Genomic DNA, 26,275 nt, shown 5'->3' on the forward strand with positions numbered 1-26,275 from the left:
ATTCTCGCTGCCCTCTGTGTGTGTGCCAGGGTCTGGGGGGCCCATGCCCATCTGCAGAGGTTGGAACCTTTCTCTCCAGCCCTGTGTGAGCCAGGATCTCTAGAAGTCCTGCCCCTTTGAGTGGGGTGCTGAGAACCAGTATACTGCTTACCTCTCACAGGTTCTAAAGCAGTGGTTTTCAAACTGCGGGTCGTGACACCGCGCTTTGCCCTGGAAGCGGCCAGCAGCAGGTCCGGCTCCTAGGCGGTTCCTGGCCAATTGGAGCTGGGGTGGGTGGCGCCTGTGGGCGAGAGCCACGTGGAGCCGCTTGAGCACCTCTTCCTAGGAGCCAAACCTGCTACTGGCTGCTTCTGGGGTGCAGTGCCAGTGTGGTCCACAGTGCCAGGACAGGTTGTGCCGCCAACCGGGAGCTGACCGAGGTAAGCCCATGCTCCAATCCCCTGCCCCAGCCCTGAGCCCCCCCCAACCCAGAGCTCCTTCCTGCACCCCAAACCCCTCATCCCCAGCCCCACCCCAGAGCCTGCACCCCCATCCCAGAGTCCTGACCCACTCCTGCACTCCAGCCCCCTCCCACACCCTAAAGCCCACACCCCAGCCCTGAGCCCCTCCCACACCCCAAACCCCTCATCTCCAGCTCTGTTTGGTCGCGGACATCAACAATTTTCTTCAACTAGGTCGCCAGCAAAAAAAGTTTGAAAACCACTGTTCTAAAGCACTCAGGAGGGATTGGGAATACCTGGGGAGATAAATGGAGCAGTTTACACATCTCAGAGCTATTGTTCCCAGCTCTATCATCTTCATGGGCTGAGAACATCACATTGAGATGAATGGGTCACTTCACACCCCTCTGAGCCTCTTAAACTGCTGATACATGTGTAGAGGAGCCCTTTCCCTCCTTCGACCCTCTATCCTTCATGTTTAAAGGATAGTGCTTCCAAGTGCTCTAAAATCCACATGCATGCACAGATTTTCTTCAAATTCGCTGTGACTTGTGGGAGTGCAGAGTAGGGTGAGTGACTGCAAGGCAGTCGCAACTCTCTCCCCATCTGTCAAGGAGGGAGGCCACGTCCCCTTGCTACAATGCCTCTGGAGCAACTCAATTCAGGGTGGAATTAGCCGACAGTTAGTAGGCCTAATCCTGCAGTCCACGCCTGGCAGCAATTGAGTCTGAGACACCTGGTCCTCAGACAGGGCAGGGCAGCCAGCAATTAAGGGCTCTGGCCTGCAGTCAGGCAGAGCAGCAGTGAGTCTAGGGGGACCCAGGTCCTCGAGCAGGGCAGGGCACCAACAGTTAAGGGGCTCTGGCCTTGAGTCAGGGCAGAGCAACACAGCAGTCTAGGGGGATCAGTTCCCTGGCGAAGCAGACAGCAAAACTGTCCAGTGCCCTAGCTCGGGTGGACGACGACCAACGCAGGCCTCTTGACCTAAAGGTGGGGTAGCAGGGGGTAGGGAGACGCCGGCCCACCTGTCACCACTGCGTCCCAGCCCAGGGCTCTAACAGTGGCGGAGTGGTCCGCCACTGGGTCAGCAGAGAATCCAGCCGCAACATGCTGGCCAGCTTGCAGTGAGTAACACAGCTGAGCCCTATTCAGCTTCCTTGGGCTCCTTCCTACACTCCCATTCGGGGGTACCTGGTTTCCAGGGTCGCCATTTGTCTCACTAGTGTAAATGACTAGTGGCAGCCCCAACAGCTCCTCCGGGTCTCTGGTGCCTGCCAGCTCTGGCAGTCTCTCTGGGTCTCTGGCACTGTAGCGGCCTCTGTCGGGTCCAAGCTCCAGCTGCAGGTGGGAGATGCCCTGCTCCTCCAGCAGCTCTTCTCCAAGTGAGCTGGAGGGCCCGACTTTTATATTTCCGGTTCCTGTGCCGCCCCTCTGCTTCCGGCTGGGCAGCTGCAGGTGTCCTGGCTCTGCCCACCAGAGGGCGGTTGTGGCTCTCTCCCTGTCCATCAAGGAGGGAAACCACATCCCCTCACTACATTCCCCCCGTCAAGTCCAGCCCCCACTCTCTGGGGCTGGTATGATCCCCCTCTCCCAACTGGGAGAGACCATCAGCGCTTGCATTCTCCTTTCCTGCCCTACGTTGTATGGTAAATGGAAACGGTTGAAGGGCGAGATACCACCTCGTTAGCCTTGCATTGGTGTCTTTCATTGTCTGGAGCCACTTGAGAGGGGCATGACCCAGGAGGTAATACTGAAGGGCCTCCACAGCCCATTTAACTGCCAGGGCCTCCTTCTCAATGGTCAAATAGTTACGTTCCTGGGGGAAGAGCTTTCAACTAATGTAAAGGATGGGATGTTCCTCTCCATCGAGGGTCTGGGAGAGGACAGCCCCAAGTCCCACTGCCGTGGCATCGGTCTGGACCACAAAACTACAAGAGAAATCAGAGCTATAAAGCACTGGTTCATGGCAGAGATGGTCCTTTAGTGTCTGAAATGCTTCGGCACACTCGGGGGACCTGTGGATGTGCTGCAGCTGGTCCTTTGTTAGGAGTTGCGTCAGGAGGTCAGCAATCAAGGGAGAGTTGGGAATGAAGCGGCAGTAGTAGCCTGCCAGCCCCAGGAATTGCCTCACTTGTTTCTTTGTGGTTGGGGCGGGGTGTTCTTGAATGGCCTGGATCTTCCCGACTAGGGGGCACACCTTCCCCTGTCCCAGGACGTACCCCAAGTAGGTGGTCTCCTGGTAGCCAATTCAGCATTTCTTGGGGTTAGCCATCAGTCCTGTGGCTCAGAGGGTCCGTAGGACTGCCACCATCTGGCTCAGGTGCTCCTCCCAGTGACGGCTGTAGATCATGACATCATCCAGGTAGGCCGCAGCACACTCAAATTGTGACTGGAGCAGGTGATCCATCAACCACTGTAAGGTTTCAGGGGCCCCATAGAGTCCAAAAGACATATGGGTAAACTGGTAGAGCCCGCTGGAGATAGTGAAGGCTGTCTCCTCCTTTGAGCCTTGGTCCAGTGGGATCTGCCAGTACCCCTTCGTCAAGTCCAGAGTAGTGATATAGTGTGCTTCACCCAAATGGTCAAGGAGTTTGTCTACCTGGGGCATTGGGCATGCGTCGAATTTAGAAATGGTATTAATTCTCCAGAAATCATTACAAAATCACCAGGTCCAGTCTGGCTTAGGGACAAGCACAGTGGGGTTGCACCACTCACTTTGCGACTGTTCTATGACCCCCTAGCTTCAGCATCACCAGGACCTCTTGTTCCACAGGTGGAGTGGGAGAGGTTGGGTGTTTAAACAAACTACCTCCCTGGGCGGGGTGGGGTGTCAGCTTGGTCTGCCCCGGTACTGCTGTGAATGTCTGGGTGAAGGCCTCTGTCAGGGTTCCCTCCCCACTCTGAACTCTGGGGTACAGATGTGGGGTCCCTCATGAAAGACCCCATAAGCTTTTTTCTACCAGCTTAGGTTAAAAACTTGCCCAAGGCACAAATCCTTCCTTGTCTTTGGACAATTCTTCTGCCACCACCAAGTGAGTTAGACAAAGATTCAGGAAAAGGACCATTTGGAGTTCCTGTTTCCCCAAAATATCCCCCCAAGCCTCTTCACCCCCTTTTCTGGGGAGGCTTGAAAATAATATACCAACCAAATAGGTAAACAAGGTGAGCACAGACTAGACCCTTTTAGGACACTAAAAACCAATCAGGTTCTTAAAAGCAGAACTTTATTATAAAGAAAAAAGTAAAAGAAGCACCTCTGTAAAATCAGGATGGAAGGTAATTTTACAGGGTTGAGGTGGGGCAGCGACTCACTGGCGTGGTGCCTCCTGCTGGTTGTCCAGGGAATTAGCTCTTTCCAGCCCCGGAGCACCTCTGCCAGCTGATGTCTCTCATGCCACTGGTCTCCGTGTCCCTCCCGGACCCCGGAGCTCTTTACCCAGGGGTTCTGCCCACCGCAGCAACCCACAATCTGGGTCTCCCCATTCAGGGGAACCCCCAATCCCCACATCCGTCACTCTGGCTGGTAGACCTCATAAGTAACAGGGCCAACTTGGCGGATGATTTCATAGGGGCATTGCCACCAGGCTAGCAGTTTGGACTCCTCAGAGGGGAGCAACACAAGGACCCAGTCCCTGGGTTCAAAGATCCGTGCTTGGGCTCCCTAGTTGTAAGTTCGGGCTTGGGCCCCCGGGGCAGCCTACAGATTTTCGTTCTCTAGGTCCCTGGTTCGTGTCAGGTTCTCATGCAGTAACAGGACGTATTGAAGGAGCTCCTGGGCTGGGGATGTGGTCTGCTCCCAGGTTTCCTGCATCAGGTCTAGCGGGCCCCACAGCTGGATCCCATAAAGCAGCTTGAATGGGAGAATTGGATAGAATGGCTTCCGAATTGCAAGCAGCAAAGGTGGAAGGAGTCGGTCCCAATGGCGCAACTCCTCCAGGGGGAACTTCCGTAACACCCCCTGGAGAGTCCAATTGAACCTCTTGATGAGGCCATTTGTCTGAGGGTGGTAAACTGAGGTTCACAATTTTCGGATCCCTAGAAGACTGCACACTTCACGAAGCAGCCAGGAGGTGAAATTGGTTCCCTAGTCAGTTAGGATCTCACTAGGTAAGCCTACCCGAGCAAAGATTTTTAGAAGCTTGGCAGCGATGCTCTGTGCAGTGGTGGACCACAAGGGGACAGCCTCAGGGAAGCTGGCATAGACCATGACTACCAGGATGTAGCGATAGCCAGCCACACTCTTCATAAGGGGTCCTTAGCAGGTTCATTGGCAACCCTTTTGAATGGTGTCCCCATCACCGGCAAGGACACCAGGGGGGCCTTTGGGATTCCTGTGGGCACTGCCTGCTGGCAATCTGGGCTGGAGGCACAAAAGTTCTTAATGTCCTGGTACATACCCCGCCAGAAGAACCTGGACAAAATCCAGGCTATGGTCTTTTCTTGGCCCAAATGGCCAGCGGCCTGGAAGTCGTGGGCCATCCTCAACACTGCCCATCGGTGACAATGGGGTACAACCAGCTGGGTTCGAGGCTTGTGGGTGCAAGGGTCCTGGGAAACCTGGTAGAGGCATTCACCATCCAGTTTGAAGCGTGGCCACTGGGTTGCGCACCATGGGTCTATAGTGACTCCTTTGACATAGACCAACTGTGATGTGCCCTACTCAAAGTGGGGTCCGTTCTCTGGTCTCAGCTGAAGTTCACTTCCCTACAAACAGCGGGGTCTTTATCTTCCGGCTGGGTCAGAACGTCGTCTTGAGCATTGGTAAGCCTTCCCTCCTGCGGGTCTGGAGGGTTCCATGGGAGGCTCCCTTCAGGCCCTTCATAGTCATCCTCAAGGGGGTCCCCCTTGAAGGCCAGCTGGTCTGGGGCAGTCATAGATCATAGAATCTCAGGGTTGGAAGGGACCTCTGGAGGTCATCTAGTCCAACCCGCTGCTCAAAGCAGGTCCAACCCCCAATTTTTGCCCCAGATCCCTAAATGGCCACCTCAAGGATTGAACTCACAACCCTTGGTTTAGCAGGCCAATGCTCAAACCACTGAGCTATCCCTCCCGGTCTGTAAGGTCGCAATGTGTAGGACCTGGCTGAATTCCGGTCAGTCCCGCCCGAGGATGATGAGGGATGGGAACTTCAGGGCGACCCCACAGTCATCAGCCAGGTTATCCTATCAATCATTAGGGATAGTTGAGCGCTTGGATACGCTTTCACATCCGCATGGATGCAGCGAAGTCGGATTGGGCTGTGGATCAGGTCGTTATCCAGGAAGAGGCACTTCCGCACCATAGTTTATCTGCAGCTGGAGTCCACCAGGGCATCCATCATCCTCCCATCAAGGCCGGCAGGGACTGTCACCTTGGGGTTGGGGTACTGGCAGGCGCGGGTTTCTCTGGCATAAACTTTGCCAAAGGAGCAGTCCATGGCGGGGCACTGCCTCTGGAGGTGTCCAAAGCAGCCAGAACTAAAACAAAGCTCAATCTCAGCTGGTTCTTCTTCAAGGGGAGATCCGGTGGGTGCTCCACTTTAGGTGATTGCGTGCCCCTGCGCCTCTAGTCAGAATTTCAACAGCAGTAGGTGGGCCGCATGTGCACTCTCCCTGTCTCGCACCTGCAGTGGCGATTAACTAGCGCTGTACAGCCCCCACCCCCCCACACCTCTCCTACCAAGTCCACGTCTAAGAGGAAGCATTCCCCTACTCTGACTCCAGCATCAGTACTGACTGCGCTGCAGCAAAGTACCTACAAGTCGACAGGGACTTCCAGTACTGTCAAAGCTACAGACCCTGTGTGGGCAGGCTCTAAAAAGGAAGGCAGAGACAAGACTGCCCATTCCACCAAGGCACTGGTGGCAACAACTAAATACTCAGTGCCTCTGCAGTTTCTAAGGCACTGACGCCACCTGCTGGCTCCTTGCCGCATAGCAAGGATGCATCGCACCGAAGCTTGCTCCGTCCCCCTTAGTGCAGTTGATGTCAGCACCTGTACCGCAGCAACTCTTGGCACCGCAGCAAATGCAGACATCTGTGCCGGTACCAAACTTACAATAGTTCCTTATACCTATGGACCTGTCAGTAGCCCTGGCACCTGAGTCACCTCTCCTTGGTACCGACAGTGCTTTGCCATTTTCACCACCACACTTGCCACTGGCTACATCTGCCCCTCTCTCCTCCAGCGAGGAGGACAAGGAAGGGGAAGTTTTTTCAACCCAACACTCCTCACCTTTGCAAGGCAGTTTCAGATCTGAGCCACAAGTGCAGCCTGGGCATCACCCCAGATCAGATTTCCAGGGATGGTACAGACATCCTTGGGGACCTCCACCAGTGCTTTTCCCACCACAATGGCCCCTCTAGGACCTGTGGGCAGCGTACAGGCAATACTACTCTGAACCCCCGCTAGAGTCTCCTCACCAGCGTCAGTGGTGCCACTCGATGTTTCCCATTCACAATCTTTTGAGGAAATAGAGGAGGTTCTGAACCAGGAGGCTATTCCTGTCACCAACCCTCCTCCCTCGCCTGATGAGATCATCATGCCTCCGCCACCTACTACCGGAAATGAATTCAAACAGTTTCAACATCTCTTTATAAGGATAGCTGACACACTCCAAATACCCCTCGAGGAAGTCACTGAATCACAACACAAGCTCTTGGACATACTTTGCACATTGACCTCCTCCAAGATCACCCTGCTGATTAATACTGTAATCATGGAGCCCGCCACAGCTATCTGGCAGACCCCTGCCACAATCCCACCTACATGTCAGAGGGTGGATAAAAAATATTACGTCCCTTCAAAAGGGCTGGACTCTCTCTCACCCCCAGCCAAACTTTCTGGTGGTAGACACAGTTAATGAACGTGGCAGGCAATATTATTTCAGGACCATCCCGTATGACAGAGTGGAAGAGCCTGGATCTACACAGCCACAAGGCTTATTCATCAGCGACATTACAATTAAAAATCATAGAATATCAGGGTTGGAAGGGACCTCAGGAGGTCATCGAGTCCAACCTCCTGCTCAAAGCAGGACCAATCCCCAACTAAATCATCCCAGCCAGGGCTTTGCCAAGCCTGACCTTAAAAATATCTAAGGAAGGAGATTCCACCACCTCCCCAGGTGATGCATTCCAGTGCTTCACCACTCTCCTGGTGAAAAAGTTTTTCCTAATATCCAACCTAAACCTCCCCCACTGCAACTTGAGACCATTACTCCTTGTTCTGTCATCTGCCACCACTGAGAAAAGCCAAGCTCCATCCTCTTTGGAACCCCCTTTCAGGTAATCAAAAGCAGCTATCAAACCCCCCCCCCCCCCATTCTTCACTTCCGCAGACTAAATAATCCCAGTTCCCTCAGCCTTTCCTCATAAGTCATGTGCTCCAGTCCCCTAATCATTTTTGTTGCCCTCCGCTGGACGTTTTCCAGTTTTTGCACATCCTTCTTGTAGTGTGGGGCCCAAAACTGGACACAGTACTCCAGATGAGGCCTCACCAATGTCGAATAGAGGGAATTGCCCTCACCAATGTCAAATTGCCAGCAGAACGTCCCTCGATCTGCTGGCAATGCCCCTACTTATACAGCCCAAAATGCCATTGGCCTTCTTAGGAACAAGGGCACATTGTTGACTCATATCCAGCTTCTCGTCCACTGTAACCCATAGGTCCTTTTCTGCAGAACTGCTGCCTAGCCTTTCGGTCCCTAGTCTGTAGCGGTACATGCGATTCTTCCGTCCTAAGTGCAGGACTCTGCACTTGTTCTTGTTGAACGTCATCAGATTTCTTTTGGCCCAATCCTCTCATTTGTCTAGGGCCCTCTGTATCTTATCCCTACCCTCCAGCATATCTACCACTCCTCCCAGTTTAGTGTCATCTGCAAACTTGCTGAGGGTGCAATCCACAACATTCTCCAGATCATTTATGAAGATATTGAAGAAAACCGGCCCGAGGACCGACCCTTGGGGCACTCCACTTGATACCGGCTGCCAACTAGACATGGAGTCATTGATCAGTACCCGTTGAGCCCAACAATCTAGCCAGCTTTCTATCCACCTTATAGTCCATTCATCCAGCCCATATTTCTTTAACTTGCTGGCAAGAATACTGTGGGAGGCCATATCAAAAGCTTTGCTAAAGTCAAGGAACAACACGTCCACTGCTTTCCCCTCATCCACAGAGCCAGTTATCTCATCATAGAAGGCAATTAGGATAGTCAGGCATGATTTGCCCTTGGTGAATCCATGCTGACTGTTCCTGATCACTTTCCTCTCCTCTAAGTGCTTCAGAATTGATTCCTTGAGGACCTGCTCCATGATTTTTCCAGGGACTGAGGTGAGGCTGACTAGCCTGTAGTTCCCAGGATCCTCCTCCTTCCCTTTTCTAAAGATGGGCACTACATTAGCCTTTTTCCAGTTGTCTGGGACCTCCCCCAATCACCATGAGTTTTCAAAGATAATGGCCAATGGCTCTGCAATCACAGCCGCCAACTCCTTTAGCACTCTCGGATGCAACGCATCCGGCCCCATGGACTTGTGCTCATCCAGCTTTTCTAAATAGTCCTGAACCACTTCTTTCTCCACAGAGGGCTGGTCACCTCCTCCCCATGCTGTGCTGCCCAGTGCAGTAGTCTGGGAGCTGACCTTGTTCGTGAAGACAGAGGCAAAAAAAGCATTGAGTACATTAGCTTTTTCCACATCCTCTGTCACTAGGTTGCCTCCCTCATTCAGTAAGGGGCCCACGCTTTCCTTGACTTTCTTATTGTTGCTAACATACCTGAAGAAACTCTTCTTGGTACTCTTAACATCTCTTGCTAACTGCAACTCCAGGTGTGATTTGGCCTTCCTGATTTCACTCCTGCATCCCCGAGCAATATTTTTATACTCTTTCCTGGTCATTTGTCCAATCTTCCACTTCTTGTAAGCTTCTTTTTTGTGTTTAAGGTCAGCAAGGATTTCACTGTTAAGGCAAACTGGTCGCCTGCCATATTTACTCTTCTTTCTACACATCAGGATGGTTTGTCCCTATAACCTCAATAAGGATTCTTTAAAATACAGCCAGCTCTCCTGGACTCCTTTCCCCCTCATGTTATTCTCCTAGGGGATCCTGCCCATCAGTTCCCGGAGGGAGTCAAAGTCTGCTTTTCTGAAGTCCAGGGTCTGTTTTTTGCTGCTCTCCTTTCTTCTTTGTGTCAGGATCCTGAACTCGACCATCTCATGGTCACTGCCTCCCAGGTTCCCATCCACTTTAGCTTCCCCTGCTAATTCTTCCCGGTTTGTGAACAGCAGGTCAAGAAGAGCTCTGCCCCTCGTTGGTTCCTCCAGCACTTGCACCAGGAAATTCTCCCCTACACTTTCCAAAAACTTCCTGGATTGTCTGTGCACCGCTGTATTGCTCTCCCAGCAGATATCAGGGTGATTGAAGTCTCCCATGAGAACCAGGGTCTGTGATCTAGTAACTTCCGTTAGTTGCCGGAAGAAAGCCTCGTCCACCTCATCCCCCTGATCCAGTGGTCTATAGCAGACTCCCACCACGACATCACCCTTGTTGCTCACACTTGTAAACTTAATCCAGAGACTGTCAGGTTTTTCTGCAGTTTCATACTGGGGCTCTGAGCAGTCATACTGCTCTCTTACATACAATGCAACTCCCCCACCTTTTCTGCCCTGCCTGTCCTTCCTGAACAGTTTATATCCATCCATGACAGTACTCCAGTCATGTGAGTTATCCCACCAAGTCTCCGTTATTCCAGTCACATCATAATTGCTTGACTGTGCCAGGACTTCCAGTTCTGCTTGTTTCCCAGGCTTCTTTCATTTCTGTATAGGCAGTTGAGATAACTCACTGATCGTCCCTCTTTCTCAGTATGAGGCAGGAGCCCTCCCCTCTCATGCTCTCCTGCTCGTGCTTCCTTCCGGTATCCTACGTCCCCACTTATCTCAGAGCTTTGGTCTCCTTCCACCAGTGAACCTAGTTTAAAGTCCTCCTCACTAGGTTAGCCAGCCTGCTTGCAAAGATGCTCTTCCTTCTCTTTGTTAGGTGGAGCCCGTCTCTGCCTAGCAATCCTTCTTCTTGGAACACCATCCCATGGTCAAAGAATCCAAAGCCTTCTCTCCAACACCACCTGCGTAGCCATTCGTTGACTTCCACGATTCGACGGTCTCTACCCAGGCCTTTTCCTTCCACAGGGAGGATGGACGAGAACACCACTTGCACCTCAAACTCCTTTATCCTTCTTCCCAGATCCACGTAGTCTGCAGTGATCCACTCAAGGTCATTCTTGGCGGTATCATTGGTGCCTACGTGGAGAAGCAGGAAGGGGTAGTGATCCGAGGGCTTGATGAGTCTCGGTAGTCTCTCTGTCACATCATGAATCCTAGCTCCTGGCAAGCAGCAGACTTCTCGGTTTTCCTGGTCAGGGCGGCAGATAGATGACTTAGTCCCCCTGAGGAGAGTCCCCTACCACCACCACCCGCCTCCTTCTCTTGGGAGGGGTGGTCATGGAACCCCCATCCCTAGGACAGTGCATCTCATGCCTTCCAATCGGCGGACTCTCCTTCTGTTCCCTTCCCTCAGATGTATCATCTAGTCCACTCTCCACATTAGTACCTGTGGAGAGAACATGAAAACGGTTGCTTACCTGTATCTGCGTTGCTGGTACATGGACGCTCCCCTTTCTTCTTCTGGAGGTCACTGCTGCCAAATTTCTTCACCGTCCTTCTGTCCCCACTGCGCAGCCTGCTCTGAATCTTCAGAACATTGTGTCCGTAGAATCATATCCTGACGTCTGTCCAGGAAATCTTCAGTTTCTCTTATGCAACGCAGGGTCGATACTTGTTTCTCCAGACCTTGAACCTTCTCTTCCAATATGGAGACCAGCTTGCACTTTGTACAGACAAAGTCACTTCTATCTGTGGAAGAAAGACAAACATGGCACATCCAGTGCAGGTCACAACAGCTGAACACTCCCCATCCATATTACCTTCCTTCTATGAGCTTCCTCAGGAGTTGTAGTAACTACTCAGAGAAGCGGGCAAGATGTAAGCCTCAGTGGGCTCTCCCCAGGCAAACTCCCTCTGTAAGTCTCTCTGCTGTTCGCCGCTCAGCTGGTTCACAGCTGACTGGCTTTTTATAACACTTTTTATAATCACTAATTATGAAGTCCCAATGACAAAATACAACCACACAAATTATTCCAAACTATCTGAATTTATTGACTGCATATCTGAAGAAAAAAGAGAACAGTTTACATCACTCATCTCAGAAGGACACCTCTTGGCCTGCACGGCCCTTCAGGAATCTTTGGATTCTGCTGATATGGCAGCTATTACTGCCATTGTAATGCACCGAGCCTCCTGGCTTCACTTGTCGAGGTGAAGGGAGGTGCAATCCACAGTAGAGGACCTCCCCCTAGAGGGTCCGAAACGTCACAGGTAAGACCGACAAATCCCTCCACTCACTAATGGATTGCCACTCTCAGATCTCTTGGCATATATACACCTGCAACAAAACGTAAAGAGGGTATGTATTCCACCTCACAATGTCCTAAACAAGCTCCCTATATGCAAACCCGGAGACAATACAATCCTTAGTGGCACAGACAAAGGCCACCCAAACATAGAACAAATTCTTCTCAACCCACTACCCCACAACGACCTATCCCTAAACATCAAATTTGAAGGTTTAGTCGAGGGCTTGGCAGACCTCCCCCATTTACCAGTGCTGACACCACTCTCCATCAACCATCCATTTTACAGGTCATTTAATACCATTCTACCCAATATGGCAAAAACCATCACTTCTGACAAATGGGTATTGGAAATAATCAAAACAGGATACTCCATCCAGTTCTTCTCCATCCCCCCTACCCACCATCCCTCCCCATCCCTTCTCAGGGACCCCTCTCACAAGCTCCTCCTGAGACAGGAAGTAGAGTATCTTCTACAACTCAGTGAAGTAGAACCAGTGCTGCTACAACAAAGAGGGAGAGGGTTCTATTCCCTTTATTTTTTAACCCAGTAAAAGCCTGGGGGATGGAGACCTATTCTCAGTCTCAGGAACCTAAACAAATTTGTCAAAACACAATGATTCTGGGTGGTTACTTTAGCAACAATCATTCCAGCTCTGGAACAAGGGGATTGATTTGCAGCCCTCTGCCTGCAATATACTTATTTTCATGTCACCATTCATCCAGCACACAGACGATTCCTCCGATTTGTCCTTGGGCAGGATAACTATCAATACACGGTACTGCCCTTTGGCCTTTCCATAGCTTCCCCAGTGTTTTCCAAAGTTCTGATAGTGGCAGCAGCCCACCTATGCAAGCAAGGGTAATAATATACCAATATTTAGACAATTGCCTCCTCAAGGCTCCCACTCGGAAAGAAGTCGTCGAAGCCACACAAAAGACAATGTCATGCTTCACAAACCTTGGCCTGCAAATAAACCTTCAAAAGTCAACATTAACACTGTTCAAGAACTGGAATTCATTGGGGCCCATCTAAACTTGCTAGAAGTGAAAGCCTCTTTACCATTTCACAGATTCGTCACCCTAGTGAGCCTGATCAATACCACAGTGAGCAGTCCACAAACATCTGCCAAGATCTGCCTTTGATTACTGGGACACATGTCAGCGACCGCTTATGTTGTCCGACAAGCCAGACTGAGCATGTGTTGCCTGCAGGGGTGGCTCAGGACGGTGTACCTCCCACACAAACACAGTCTGAAAGAACTTTTAAACATGCCAGCAAAAGTCAAAAGACTCCCTGCAGTGGTGGAACCGCTCGCACAATGTGTGTGCAGGTATCCCTTTTCTACAGACTCCCCCGAACTGATAATCACAATAGACGCCTCCCTACTGGGGTGGGGTGCCCACTTAGACAATCTGACCATCCAGGGGAGATGGTTTTCTTCGGAATCAACACTGCACATAAATGTTCTGGAACTGTGAGCAGTTCGCAATGCTTACATGTGTTTCCTGCCTCTGATCAAAAACAAGGCAATAGAAATCACGATGGACAATGTGGCCTGCATGTGCCACATAAACTAACAAGGAGGAGCAAGTCATACTCTCTGTGTATGGTGACCATAATGCTGTGGACATGGTATATACAACACATCTCCATATCAGCTGCTGTTAGATGTTTGGCTGCATGTGTGTGTTGTTTGTGTGCTGTCCCAGCTCTGCGCAGATTCTTGGCACAGCAGACCTCAGTTGAACTGCCCAATGACCACAAGATCTGTTAAGATATGAAGGTGCCCGGCCAGGTTAATTGTCGACGAAGCAAGATAATAGCACCTGTCAGACTCTACGAGGATACTAAGACATGTATGCCTGTGACAAGGGATGCAGCTCAGTGAATGGTGGGACTTTCCGTTCCCCCCTAGGCTGGCCAAAAGGTTAAGGCAAGGTATTCCAACATTTATAAACTGAGACAAATAATCTGGGATAAAGAATTTACGTATCACCTTACATGTTTCATGAGATACTGTTACCTCCCCTTGTACTTTTCTCCTGATGTTTCAGACAAAACATTCCTATTAGCTACCTGTCTTTGTACTTTGTGCATCCGATGCAGTGAGCTGTAGCTCACGAAAGCTTATGCTTAAATAAATTTGTTAGTCTCTAAGGTGCCACAAGTCCTCCTTTTCTTTTTGCGGATACAGACTAACACGGCTGCTACTCTGAAACCAGTTACAACACAGAATACAAAGTGTACAGTGCTCCCTTTATATTTATTTTTATTACAAATATTTGCACTGTAAAAAACAAAAGAAATAGTATTTTTCAATTCACCTCATACAGTACTGTAGTACAATCTCTTTATCATGAAATTTGAACTTACAAATGTTTATGTTTAAAAAAAACTGCATTAAAAAATAAAACAATGTAAAACTTTAGAGCCTACAAGTCCACTCAGTCCTACTTCAGCCAATTGCTCATACAAACAAGTTTGGTTACAATTTGCAGGAGATAATGGTGCCCGCTTCTGGTGTACAATGTTACCTGAAAGTGAGAACAGGCGTTCGCATGGCACTGTTGTAGATGGAGTCACAAGATAGTTACGAGCCAGATACACTAATGATTTATATGTCCCTTCGTCTTCAACCACGATTTCAGGGCACATGTGTCCATGCTGATGACAGGTTCTGCTCAATAACGATTAAAAGCAGAGCGGACCAATGCATGTTCATTTTAATCATCTGAGTCTGAAGCCACCAGCAGAAGGTTGATTTTCTTTTTTGGGGGTTCGGGTTTTGTAGTTTCCACATCGGAGTGTTGCTCTTTTAAGACTTCTGAAATCATGCTCCACACCTCGTCCCTCTCAGATTTTGGAAGGCACTTCGGATTCTTAAATCTTGGGTGGAGTGCTGTAGCTATCTTTAGAAATCTCACGTTGGTACCTTCTTTGCGTTTTGTCAAATCTGCTGTGAAAGTGTTCTTAAAACAAACATGTGCTGGGTCATCATCTGAGACTGCTATAACAAGAAATATATGCAGAATGCGGGTAAAGCAGCAGGAGACATACAATTCTCCCTTCAAGGAGTACAGTCACAAATTTAAGTGATGCATTATTTTTTTAACTAGCATCATCAGCATGAAAGCATGGCCAAAGCATGAAAGGGGTGTGGTAAATGAAGGTGGGGGGTAGCTCCCTTTTATGGACACCCAGCCAGCCAGTAGCTATAAAATCCCTCTTAGTAGCTGTTCTCTAATTACTCTAACTGTAAAGGGTTAAAAAGTCTCACTGCTATGCATAGGTAAAAGGAAGTGATTGGGTACCTGGCCAAAAGAGCCAATGGGAAGGCTAGAACTTTTTAAAATTGAAAAAAGACTCCCCTTTTGTCTGTCTGTCTGTTGCTCTCCTGGGGAGAGGCAGACAGGGCAACAGCTATACTGTAACAAGCTTAGGCCAGATATGGAAAAATCATCAGTATCATGCCTAGAAACTACTCATTTAAAATCCCAGACATGTAAGTAGATCAGGAAATGTCTAGGCAGACACGGTTAGGTTTATCCCTTGTATTTTGTTATGGCTTGTGAATTCCTCTGTGCTAACCCCAGGTGGTTTGTTTTGTTTTGTTTTTTGCTTGTAACCTTTAAGCTGGACCTCAAGAAAGCTATTCTTGGTGCTTAATTCATGTAGTTGCTCTTTTAAAATCTAGCAATAGCCTGAGTTCCCGGATATATTTTATTTCTTTTTTTATTAATAAAATTTATCTTTTATAAGAACAGAATTGGATTTTTGTGTCTTAAGAGGTTTGTACACATGTTGTTTAATTAGCTGGTGGCAACAGATAATTTCCTTTTTTTTTTTTTTTCTTTCTCAGCTCTTCACTGGGGGAGGGCGGGGGGGATGAAAGGGCTTGAGGAAGAAAGGAATTCCTCAGTATGCCTTCCTGGGCTCTCAAAGGGGTTCTGCACTTGGGTGGTGGCAACATCTACCAATCCAAGGTCAGAGAAAAGCTGTAACCTTGGGAGTTTAATACAAGCCTGGAGTGGCCAGTATTAATTTTTAGAATCATTGCAGGCCCCCACCTTCTGCAATCGAAGTGCCAGAGTGGGGAATTAGCCTTGACAAGAGGCATACAAATGTTTAGCATTTCTGGCACGTAAATACCTTGCAATGCCAGCTACAAAAGTGCCATGTGAACTCCTGTTCTCACTTTCAGATGACATTGTAAATAAGAAGCAGGCAGCAGTATCTCCCATTAATGTAAACAAACTTGTTTGTCTTAGCGATTGGCTGAACAAGAAGTAGGACTGAGTGGACTTGTAGCCTCTAAAGTTTTACACTGTTTTGTTTTTGAGAGCAGTTATGTAACAAAAAAAATTCTACATTTGTAAGTTGCACTTTCACAATAAAAAGATTGCACTACAGTACTTGTATGAGGTGAATTGAAAAATACTATTTCTTTTATCATTTTTACAGTGCAAATATTTGTAATCAAAATAATAATATAAAGTGAGCACCTTACACTTTGTATTTTGTGTTGTAATCGAAATCAATATATTTGAAAATGTAGAAAAACATCCAAAATATTTAATAAATGTCAATTGGCATTCAATTGTGTAATAGTGCGATTGTGATTAATTTTTAATCACAATTTTTTTTTGTTAATTGCGTGAGTTAACTGCGATTAATCAACAGCCCTAGCTTGCACCAATAAAGAAAAAACTGCAAGATGGTTTCTCTGCAGCCACTGTATGGTTGCCTGGGTGGCATGAGGGAATGTGTTGATACCATTGCCCTGGTGAACACTCCACCACTGACATTGCTAGTCTGAACCTTTGTGTGCCTGTGCAATAAACATGTAATAACTCATGTTGTTTGTCACAAGTTGTATCTGTGATAATATAACATGTTTTTATTACACAGGGAGATTTACTGTGAACACAGCAGAATGGTCATCCACAGGTCTTACCAAAATTTTTGTTATATGGATGGAAAGAGCCAAAGATAGAGGACTTTTTGTGGGAGACGGGGGATGGCGGGAGAGGGGTTGCACAATGAGGATGGGTGGTAGGCAAGCCATGGATTGGTTGTGTGAGAAAATCTGTATTTTACTAGCCTTGAGGAGTCAGGAGGGAAAGAGTGGGCAGACAGATGACTACTTCCTGATCCTTGGGCAGAGTGATATGCTGTTCCAAAGACATGTAGTGCAATGGTTTGGAACTTGCAGTGCAAGTACCTTGATCGCTGAAGGAAAATAAATGTGTGTACTGATGGGGTTGCCAGTGTGTGTATTCTGGATGATTCCTGGATCATGAGGCTGGATAAGTTCTCAAGAGAGCAAGGCGTACACCATGGCATGGGGTTACTGACTACAGGCTGATTTGGCTCAGTATGCAAATTATGGGACATGCTATGTACAACTGCCTAAATGACTGCTAACTCCTCCCTATTTAAAAATATTTCCTGTTTAAAAAACTAGGAAATTCAATGGAAAAATAACTATGTTAATACAAAGTTAAAATTGCTTAATGGCATGTTGTCTCCCTGCAGAACATTGACCCAAGCAAAACTCAAACTTGTGAAAACCAGGAAGTGCAGAGTTTACTCTGCCAACCCCCCATTTCACCTTCTTGTACAGCCCACAAGATTCCATCTAACACTGTTAAAGGACCAAAAAGCAGAAGGGGGAAGTTTGGTCATGCCACCTTCCCTCCATACTCCTGGTGGTGGTAGTAGTCAATGGTAATTCTTTGTATACGTTCCAGGTTCAGGTGTGTTAGGTGTACCTACAGTAAATAGTGGAGGCAGTAGTTGGCCCTGCTTGGTAAAGGTTTGTTTGTGCTATGAGGATGTGTGGATTACTTGAGGCGGGGGGAGGGATAGTTCAGTGGTTTGAGCATTGACCTGCTAAACCCAGGCATTGTGAGTTCAATCCTTGAGGGGGCCATTTAGGGATCAGGGGCAAAAATTGGGGATTGGTCCTGCTTTGAGCAGGGGGTTGGAGTAGATGACCTCCTGAGGTCCCTTCCAACCCTGATATTCTGTGTTTTGTGCCCACTGCGTGTGAGCAAAGAGAAGAGCTGCATGTGTGTCTTCAGTAACTACTATTACTCCTGGGGGAATTCTGCGCTACTGCATGCATGCATAATTAATGAGCCACATATATTTTTAAATTCTTTGCACATCAAAAAGCTTCTGCTGAAATGTTGTTGCAGTTCCGCCTTTTGCCCATCAGAGGGTGCTGTGCCACAAGAAGAGCAGCAGCTCCCAGCAGAAAATAGCTTCTGCAGCCTTTTGCCCAACAGAGGGTGCTGCGGCGCTAGAACACAGCAGCAGCTCCCTGCCAGCTAGGGAAGAGAGAGAGCCTGCAGTGCCTTCTTTGCAGCACCTGTCAGGCCAAGTGAGGAGACGGGGGCTATGGGGAGACAGACAGCATGGGGCTGCTGAGTCAGACAGGGGTCAGACAGGGTTCCTAAGGACTAGTGGGGGAGGACAGACTGGGGCAGAGACTGAATGGGAGTGGAGGCACAGGGTCACAGAGGGGAGGGAGGTGCAGGGCCACATGGTGATGCGGGAGGGGGTGAAGAGCTACATAGGGACGGAGGGTGGTTGAGTGGGGGCACAGAGACACATGGGGATGGGGGAGGGGATACAGACCCACATAGGGACAGGGAGAGGGGGTGCAGGGCCACATGGGGATGGGAGGAGTGGGTGTCTGAGTGGGGGAGGAGGGACACAAGGGGGTGCTGGAACACATGGGGACAAGGGCAGATGTGCTGACTGAATGGGCGTGGCTACAATACAGAAGGGTCAGCCAGGGTCTGCATAGGGGAAGCTCCCTAACAATCCCTCCCTGCACCCCAAAAAAACCCGTTCCATACTTTTCCCACCCATACCCAACAACCCTCCAAGTTCACACCCAGGCTCCTTTCCAGCAATTTACTTCCCTCTCCCTTGGCTCCTCCGTTACCCCTGACTCCCCCAAGCCTTTGCACTGCTTCTGAAGGGTGCAGGAAATATGGTTCTGTATTGTAGTTTAAAATTATTAGATTTTTAGATTAGATTATTAAATTATTATTGTAGTTTAGAATTATTACTCAGAGTTCAGTATTAAGATGCCTACTAAGGAATCTATTTGTCAAAAAACATTATCTGAATCTTTTTTGTTGTATGTATTGTTACAGACATATGTGCTGACAGGTATTTTGAAATAAATGACCAAAAATAATTGAAAATGGTGTGATTATATTATGTTATTTTGACAAATAAAATATGCAGAATTTTGCAAAATTTTAAAAAGTGCACAGAATTTTTTATTTTTTATTGCAGAATTTCCCCTAGGAGTACTACTATGCAGCATTTTGTTATAGAATTGTGTACATGATATAATTAGCAGGGCAGAGGGGTTTCATTAGAAAGGCTATTGTCAGTAATAAGCTGAGGTACCAGAGCAGTCTATGGATTTATTATCTGCATGTACTCCAGGTAAAGTGAGTGTGGTCATTGTCAAGTGTAGCTGTCCTTAATGGTAGATGCAGTGTTTTTGTATCTGTGTTGATCCCAGGATGTTAGAGAGACAAGGTGAGTAAGGTAATACATTTTATTCCACAGAAGTTGGTCCAGTAAAAGATATTACCTCACCCACCTTGTCTCTCTGAATGGTGGAGGCAGTAGTTAGCTCTGCTTGGTAGAGGTGTGTTTGGGAAATCTGTGTGATGGAGCTGTCATGATATGATCAGATGTATGTTTTTCACCCTTTAATGTGTGTGAGGAAAGGGAAAAGGTGCATGTGGTATGCCTCATTTCTATGGAGAATTTGTGTACGCTATGTCCGTAGCTGGGTATGAGGCTTTCATTAGAATAAGTACCGTCAGCAGTAAGGTGGAATATGACAGGATTCCAAAAGTTTAATGATAGTTAAGTGATGGTGTATGTAGAGATGGTATCTTGTGAGCAGATGTAAGGGAATTTTAAGAAGTTGTGAAGTGGTTCTTAAATCTGTACATGTTGCATTCTTTCTGGGGACTATGTTAAGTACAAGTCTATGCTTTTTTGTCCTTTAATAGTGTAAGATGGAATCCTATGGGTGAGAGTGAATGGGTTGTAAAAGGAGGTGAATTGTGGGCTTGGAAGAGTAAAGGTATGTGTGTTCATAGATTCCAAGGCCAGATGGTACCATGGTGATCATCTAGTCTGACCTCCTGTATAACACAGGCAAGAGAACTTCCCAAAATAATTCCTAGAGCAGATCTTCTAGAAAAACAGCCAATCTAGATTTAAAAATTGTGAGGTCACCCCTTAGCCTTTTCTTTATTAAGCTAAATAGATTGATCTCCTTGAGTCTCTCACTATAACTGTTTTTTCTAATCCTTTAATGCTTCCTGTGGCTCTTAGAATCATAGAATATCAGGGTTGGAAGGTACCTCAGGAGGTCATCTAGTCCAACCCCCTGCTCAAAGCAGGACCAATCCCCAATTAAATCATCCCAGCCAGGGCTTTGTCAAGCCTGACCTTAAAAACTTCTAAGGAAGGAGATTCTACCACCTCCCTAGGTAACGCATTCCTCCTAGTGAAAAAGTTTTTCCTAATATCCAACCTAAACCTCCCCCACTGCAACTTGAGACCATTACTTCTTGTCCTATCCTCTTCTACCACTGAGAATAGTCTAGAACCATCCTCTCTGGAACCACCTCTCAGGTAGTTGAAAGCAGCTATCAAGTCCTCCCTCATTCTTCTCTTCTGCAGACTAAACAATCCCAGTTCCCTCATCCTCTCCTCATAAGTCATGTGTTCCAGACCCCTAATCATTTTTGTTGCCCTTCGCTGGATTCTCTCCAATTTATCCACATCCTTCTTGTAGTGTGGGGCCCAAAACTGGACACAGTACTCCAGATGAGTACTCACCAATGCCGAATAGAGGGGGACGATCAAGTCCCTCGATCTGCTCGCTATGCCCCTACTTATACATCCCAAAATACCATTGGTCTCTTCTTGGCAACAAGGGCACACTGCTGACTCATATCCAGCTTCTCGTCCACTGTCACCCCTAGGTCCTTTTCCGCAGAACTGCTGCCTAGCCATTCGGTCTCTAGTCTGTAGCGGTGCATTGGGTTCTTCCGTCCTAAGTGCAGGACTCTGCACTTATCCTTATTGAACCTCATCAGATTTCTTTTGGCCCAATCCTCTAATTTGTCTAGGTCCCTCTGTATCTTATCCCTGCCCTCCAGCGTATCTACCACTCCTCCTTGTTTAGTATCATCCGCAAATTTGCTGAGAGTGCAATCCACACCATCCTCCAGATCATTTATGAAGATATTGAACAAATTCTCAGAGCCCTCTCCAATTTATCAACATCCTTATTGAATGGTGGGCAACAGAACTTAATACATTATTCCATCAGCGGCCGTACCAGTGTCAAATAACCTTTTGGCCATAGCATCACACTGGGAGCTCATGCTCAGCTGATTATCCACCATGACCCCCAAATCTTTTTCAGAGCCACTGCTTTCCAGGGTAGATTCCCCATTCTGTAAGTACAGCCTACATTCTTTATTCCTAGATGTATACATTTACATTTTGCTATATTAAAACACAAATTGTTTTCTTGTGCCCAGTTTATCAAGTGATCCAGATCACTCTGTCAGTAGCCTGTATTCTTCATTATTTACCACTCCCCCAATTTTTGTGTCATCTACAAATGACAGTAATGATTTTCTATTTTCTTCCAAGTTTTAAATAAAAATGTTAAATAGAGAAGGGCCAAGAACCAGTCCCTGCGGTACCCCACTAGAAAAACACCTGTTTGGTGATTATTCTCCACTTACAATTAGATTTTGAGATACATCAGTTAGCCAGCTTTTAATCCATTTAATATGTGCCATGTTAATTTTATATATTTCTAGGTTTTTAGTCAAAATATCATACGGTACCAACTCAGTGCCTTACAGAAGTCTAAGGATATTACATCAACACTATTACCTTTATCAAACAAACTTATAATTACCAAAAAAGATTTCAAATTAGTTTGACAGGATCTATTTTCCATAAACCCATGCTGAATAGCATTAATTATATTACCCTCCTTTAATTCTTTATTAATCAAATCCCATACCAACTGCTCCATTATTGTGCCTGGGATCAATGTGAGACTGACTGGCCTCAGTCATCCCATTGACCTTTTCAAACATTGGCACAATATTAGCTTTCTTCCAGTCTTCTGGAGCTTTTTCAGTGTTCTTATTGAAAATCAACATTAATGAGGCATATTGGCACACTGCTGAACAAGGGCAGAGTTAAGGTTGCATGGACAACTTTAGCTCTGCATTTCCTGGTTTTCAGAAGTTTAAGTTCTTCTTTGAGTGCATTCCACAATAGGTGTGCTTGCTTGCCACGTGCACCGGTGCTGGAAGTTTTTCCCCTAGTGACCCTTGGAGTGGCACCACCATGGCACGGTATAAGAGGCGCTGCACTCTCTCCCCACTCTCAGTTCCTTCTTGCCACCAGTGAAGGTGCTTTGGAACTGCTGTGCTCCAGCTCTCTGCTGTAGCTTTCCCTGTTTGGATTGTCATTTAGTTCATAGATAGTTAGTACCTGTAGTTCAAAAAAAAAAAAGTTAGAGAAGTGCGCCCGGGTCGGGTCAGGGCATGCCCCGCGCCATGGGCTTTAAGTCGTGCGACACTTGTAAACGGCCTATGCTCATGAGTGATCCACTCACTAGCTACTTACGCTGTCTTGGAGAAACCAACCTCAGCAACCACTGCAAAATTTGCAGATCATTTAAGCCTTGGACTAAGGAGGAGTGGGACGTATGGCTCCAAGCCATATTGATGGAGTCGGCCTGGACCCTGACACCGCTACGCCGTTCCGAGTCGGCACCAAGCACTGCAGCATCAGTGCGCGGCAACCCATCGGTGCCTTCCACCAGCTGGCACCACTCCCCATCCATGGGACACTCTATGAAGACGAAGAAGAGGTCTTCTACATCAAGGCACCGGGGCAAGGCTGGGGGTGAGACTAGACCCGCGTTGGGCATCTCTCTATTCCCCTCGACCTTGCAGCCTCCGACTCAAGTAGAGCGGAGTAGCCCAGCCCACTCCGAGACGCCCTCTGCGGACTCCAGTGGCCACATATGGGTGCCCTCTATGCAGGAGACCCTGCAGGCGGCTCGATACGTAAAGTCTCTCCCGGTACTGACTGCACGGACCCCAGCGGCTCCCAGTTCCAGAGACAAGCCAGCACTCGGACTGCCACAGTCACCACCCGGGCGGTACTGCTCATAGTCGAGGGAAGGTTCCTGACACCGTTCTCCGCAGAGTGACCACCCTGCTCACAGTCCACACCAGTCCCCGTCAACCCCACTAGATTGTCTGGCTGGGTGCTGAGCAGAAGGGATTTGAGGCACCTCTCTGCATCGAGAGTGTGCAGTCCTCGAGGTCAGAGCATGGCCCACTGGGACTGGGACTGACGGCACCAGAGGTTGCTGACTCCAAGAAGCCACCGTAGCCCCTCACGGTACCGATGTCAATGCCGCTCATGCTCTTCGTCCCAGTTGAGGTCCCCAAGAGGGCACTGCTCCCGCAGCCCCAGGCGTAGATCGCCAGCAATCGGCTGTCGTGGATCGGCCCGACAGAGCTGTTCATGGAGCAGCCGTTACAGACAAGTGCCGGTGCCCTCGGTTTGGCTCCAGGAAGGGCCTGGGAAAGGGGGCAATTTCCGACGGCTTCCTTCTGTCCTAGTCGGGTCAGCTTCTATATGCTTTTTCCCCAATTCCGCTGATCAACAAGGTCCTGGAAAAAGTAAAGACAGACAGGGCTCGCATCCTCATGATCGCCCCAGCATGGCCCAGGCAGCACTGGTATGAGACTCTTACGAGCCTGTCCATTGCCCCCCCATGGCCGCTGCCAACCCGCCCAGACCTTCTCTCTCGGGACCAAGGTTGCCTCCACCTCACAACATGGTTGCTCAATGGCTAGGCCACGAGGAGGGGACCTGCTCCGAGGGTGTCCAGCGAGTCCTCCTGGAATGCAGGAGGCCCTCCATGCATCAGGCCTACCTGGCAAAATGGTCAAGGTTCTCCCGGTGGGCCGCTGATCACAACGTCTCTCCAGTGACTGGGGCGGGGGGTTTCATCAAGGAGAAACAAACAGAACTTTCACACCGTAGCCTGGCCAGTCATGAAACTGGTTTTCAAAGCTTCTCTGATGCGTACCGCGCCCTCCTGTGCTCTTCTAACCACCCTGGTGTCTGGCTGCGCGTAACCAGCAGCCAGGTGATTTGCCTCAACCTCCCACCCTGCCATAAACATCTCCCCCTTACTCTCACAGATATTGTGGAGCACACAGCAAGCAGTAATAACAGTGGGAATATTGGTTTCGCTGAGGTGTAAGTGAGTCAGTAAACTGCGCCAGCGCACCTTTAAACATCCAAATGCACATTCTACCACCATTCTGCACTTGCTCAGCCTGTAGTTGAACAGCTCCTGACTACTGTCCAGGTTGCCTGTGTACGGCTTCATGAGCCATGGCATTAAGGGGTAGGCTGGGTCCCCAAGGATACATATAGGCATTTCAACATCCCCAACAGTTATTTTCTGGTCTGGGAATAAAGTCCCTTCCTGCAGCTTTTGAAACAGACCAGAGTTCCTGAAGATGCGAGCGTCATGTACCTTTCCTGGCCATCCCACGTTGATGTTGGTGAAATGTCCCTTGTGATCCACCAGTGCTTGCAGCACTATTGAAAAGTACCCCTTGAGGTTTATGTACTTGCCGGCTTGGTGCTCCGGTGCCAAGATAGGGATATGGGTTCCGTCTATGGCCCCACCACAGTTAGGGAATCCCATTGCAGCAAAGCCATCCACTATGACCTGCACATTTCCCAGGGTCACTACCCTTGATATCAGCAGATCTTTGATTGCGTGGGCTACTTGCATCACAGCAGCCCCAACAGTAGATTTGCCCACTCCAAATTGATTCCCAACTGACCGGTAGCTGTCTGGCGTTGCAAGCTTCCACAGGGCTATCGCCACTCGCTTCCCAACTGTGAGGGCTGCTCTCATCTTGGTATTCATGCGCCTCAGGGCGGGGGAAAGCAAGTCACAAAGTTCCATGAAAGTGCCCTTACGCATGCGAAAGTTTCTCAGCCACTGGGAATCGTCCCAGACCTGCAACACTGTGCAGTCCCACCAGTCTGTGCTTGTTTCCTGAGCCCAGAATCGGCGTTCCACAGCATGAACCTGCCCCATTAGCAACATGATGCATGCATTGGCAGGGCCCAGGCTTTCAGAGAAATCTGTGTCCATGTTCTGATCACTCACATGACCGCGCTGACATCACCTCCTCGCCCGGTATTGCTTTGCCAGGTTCTGGTGCTGCATATACTGCTGGATAATGCGTGTGGTGTTTAATGTGCTCCTAATTGCCAAAGTGAGCTGAGCGGCCTCCATGCTTGCCTTGGTATGGCGTCCACACAGAAAAAAGGTGCGGAACGATTGTCTGCCGTTGCTCTGACGGAGGGAGGGGCGACTGATGACATGTCTTACAGGGTTGGCTTCAGGGAGCTGAAATCAACAAAGGGGGTGGCTTTACATCAAGGAGTATTTCAGGCAGGACTTCACGGAGGGTTCCAATAAGAAATGGTGCACCTAAGTTATTTTTCTTATTGGAACAAGGAGGTTAGTCTGGCCTCTGATTGATACATAGCTAGATTTACCTCACTGCACCTTCCCTGTGAGTGACTGCAGTGTGACCTAGAGGAATGAGTCCCCTAGACTGGGGAGGAGGCAAATGAGTACAAAACAAATCTGATCTATTTCTTGTTTTGATCCACTCCATCTATCTTTTACATCTTTGGCTGGCAGCAGACGGTGCAGAAGGACTGCATGCCATCCACATCTCATGGCTGCTCGGCAGAAGATGGTACAGTACGACTGCTAGCCATCCTCATCTCTTGCCTGTCCAGCAGAAGATGGTACAATACGAGTGCTAGCCATCCTCATCTCTTGCCTGCCCGGCAGAAGATGGTACAGTGCAACTGCTAGCAATCCGTATTGCCTGCCTGCTCACCATAAGACGGTTCAATAGGACTGACTGCAGGACTAAAGAGAATGACCTGGTCAAGTCACTCCAAATTTAGTCCCTGCGCCCATGTCTGCCCAGGCGCTCCCAGCCGACATGGCCAGGAGCACCTCGGACACTACGATGACGGCTACCAGTCGTCTTGCACCGTCTGCTGCCAGAAGGCAATGGGTTGCTGCTACTGTGTAACAATGCCGTACCGCGTCTGCCAGCACCCAGGAGACATACGGTGACGGTTACCTGAGCGGGCTCCATGCTTGCCGTGGTATGGCATCTGCACAGGTAACTCAGGAAAAAAGGCGCGAAATGATTGTCTGCCCTTGCTTTC

At 48.7% G+C, this 26,275-nt stretch overlaps 1 protein-coding gene across 2 annotated transcripts in view; it reads left to right on the forward strand.

The window, feature by feature from the left end:
- Positions 1–26,275, forward strand: part of FANCD2 (FA complementation group D2) — a 188,853-nt gene that overhangs the window by 129,985 nt on the left and 32,593 nt on the right. The gene's annotated exons all lie outside the window — the stretch shown is intronic.

This window comes from Caretta caretta, chromosome 7 (genome assembly GCF_965140235.1).
Source record: "Caretta caretta isolate rCarCar2 chromosome 7, rCarCar1.hap1, whole genome shotgun sequence".
NCBI classification, from domain to species: domain Eukaryota; kingdom Metazoa; phylum Chordata; order Testudines; family Cheloniidae; genus Caretta; species Caretta caretta.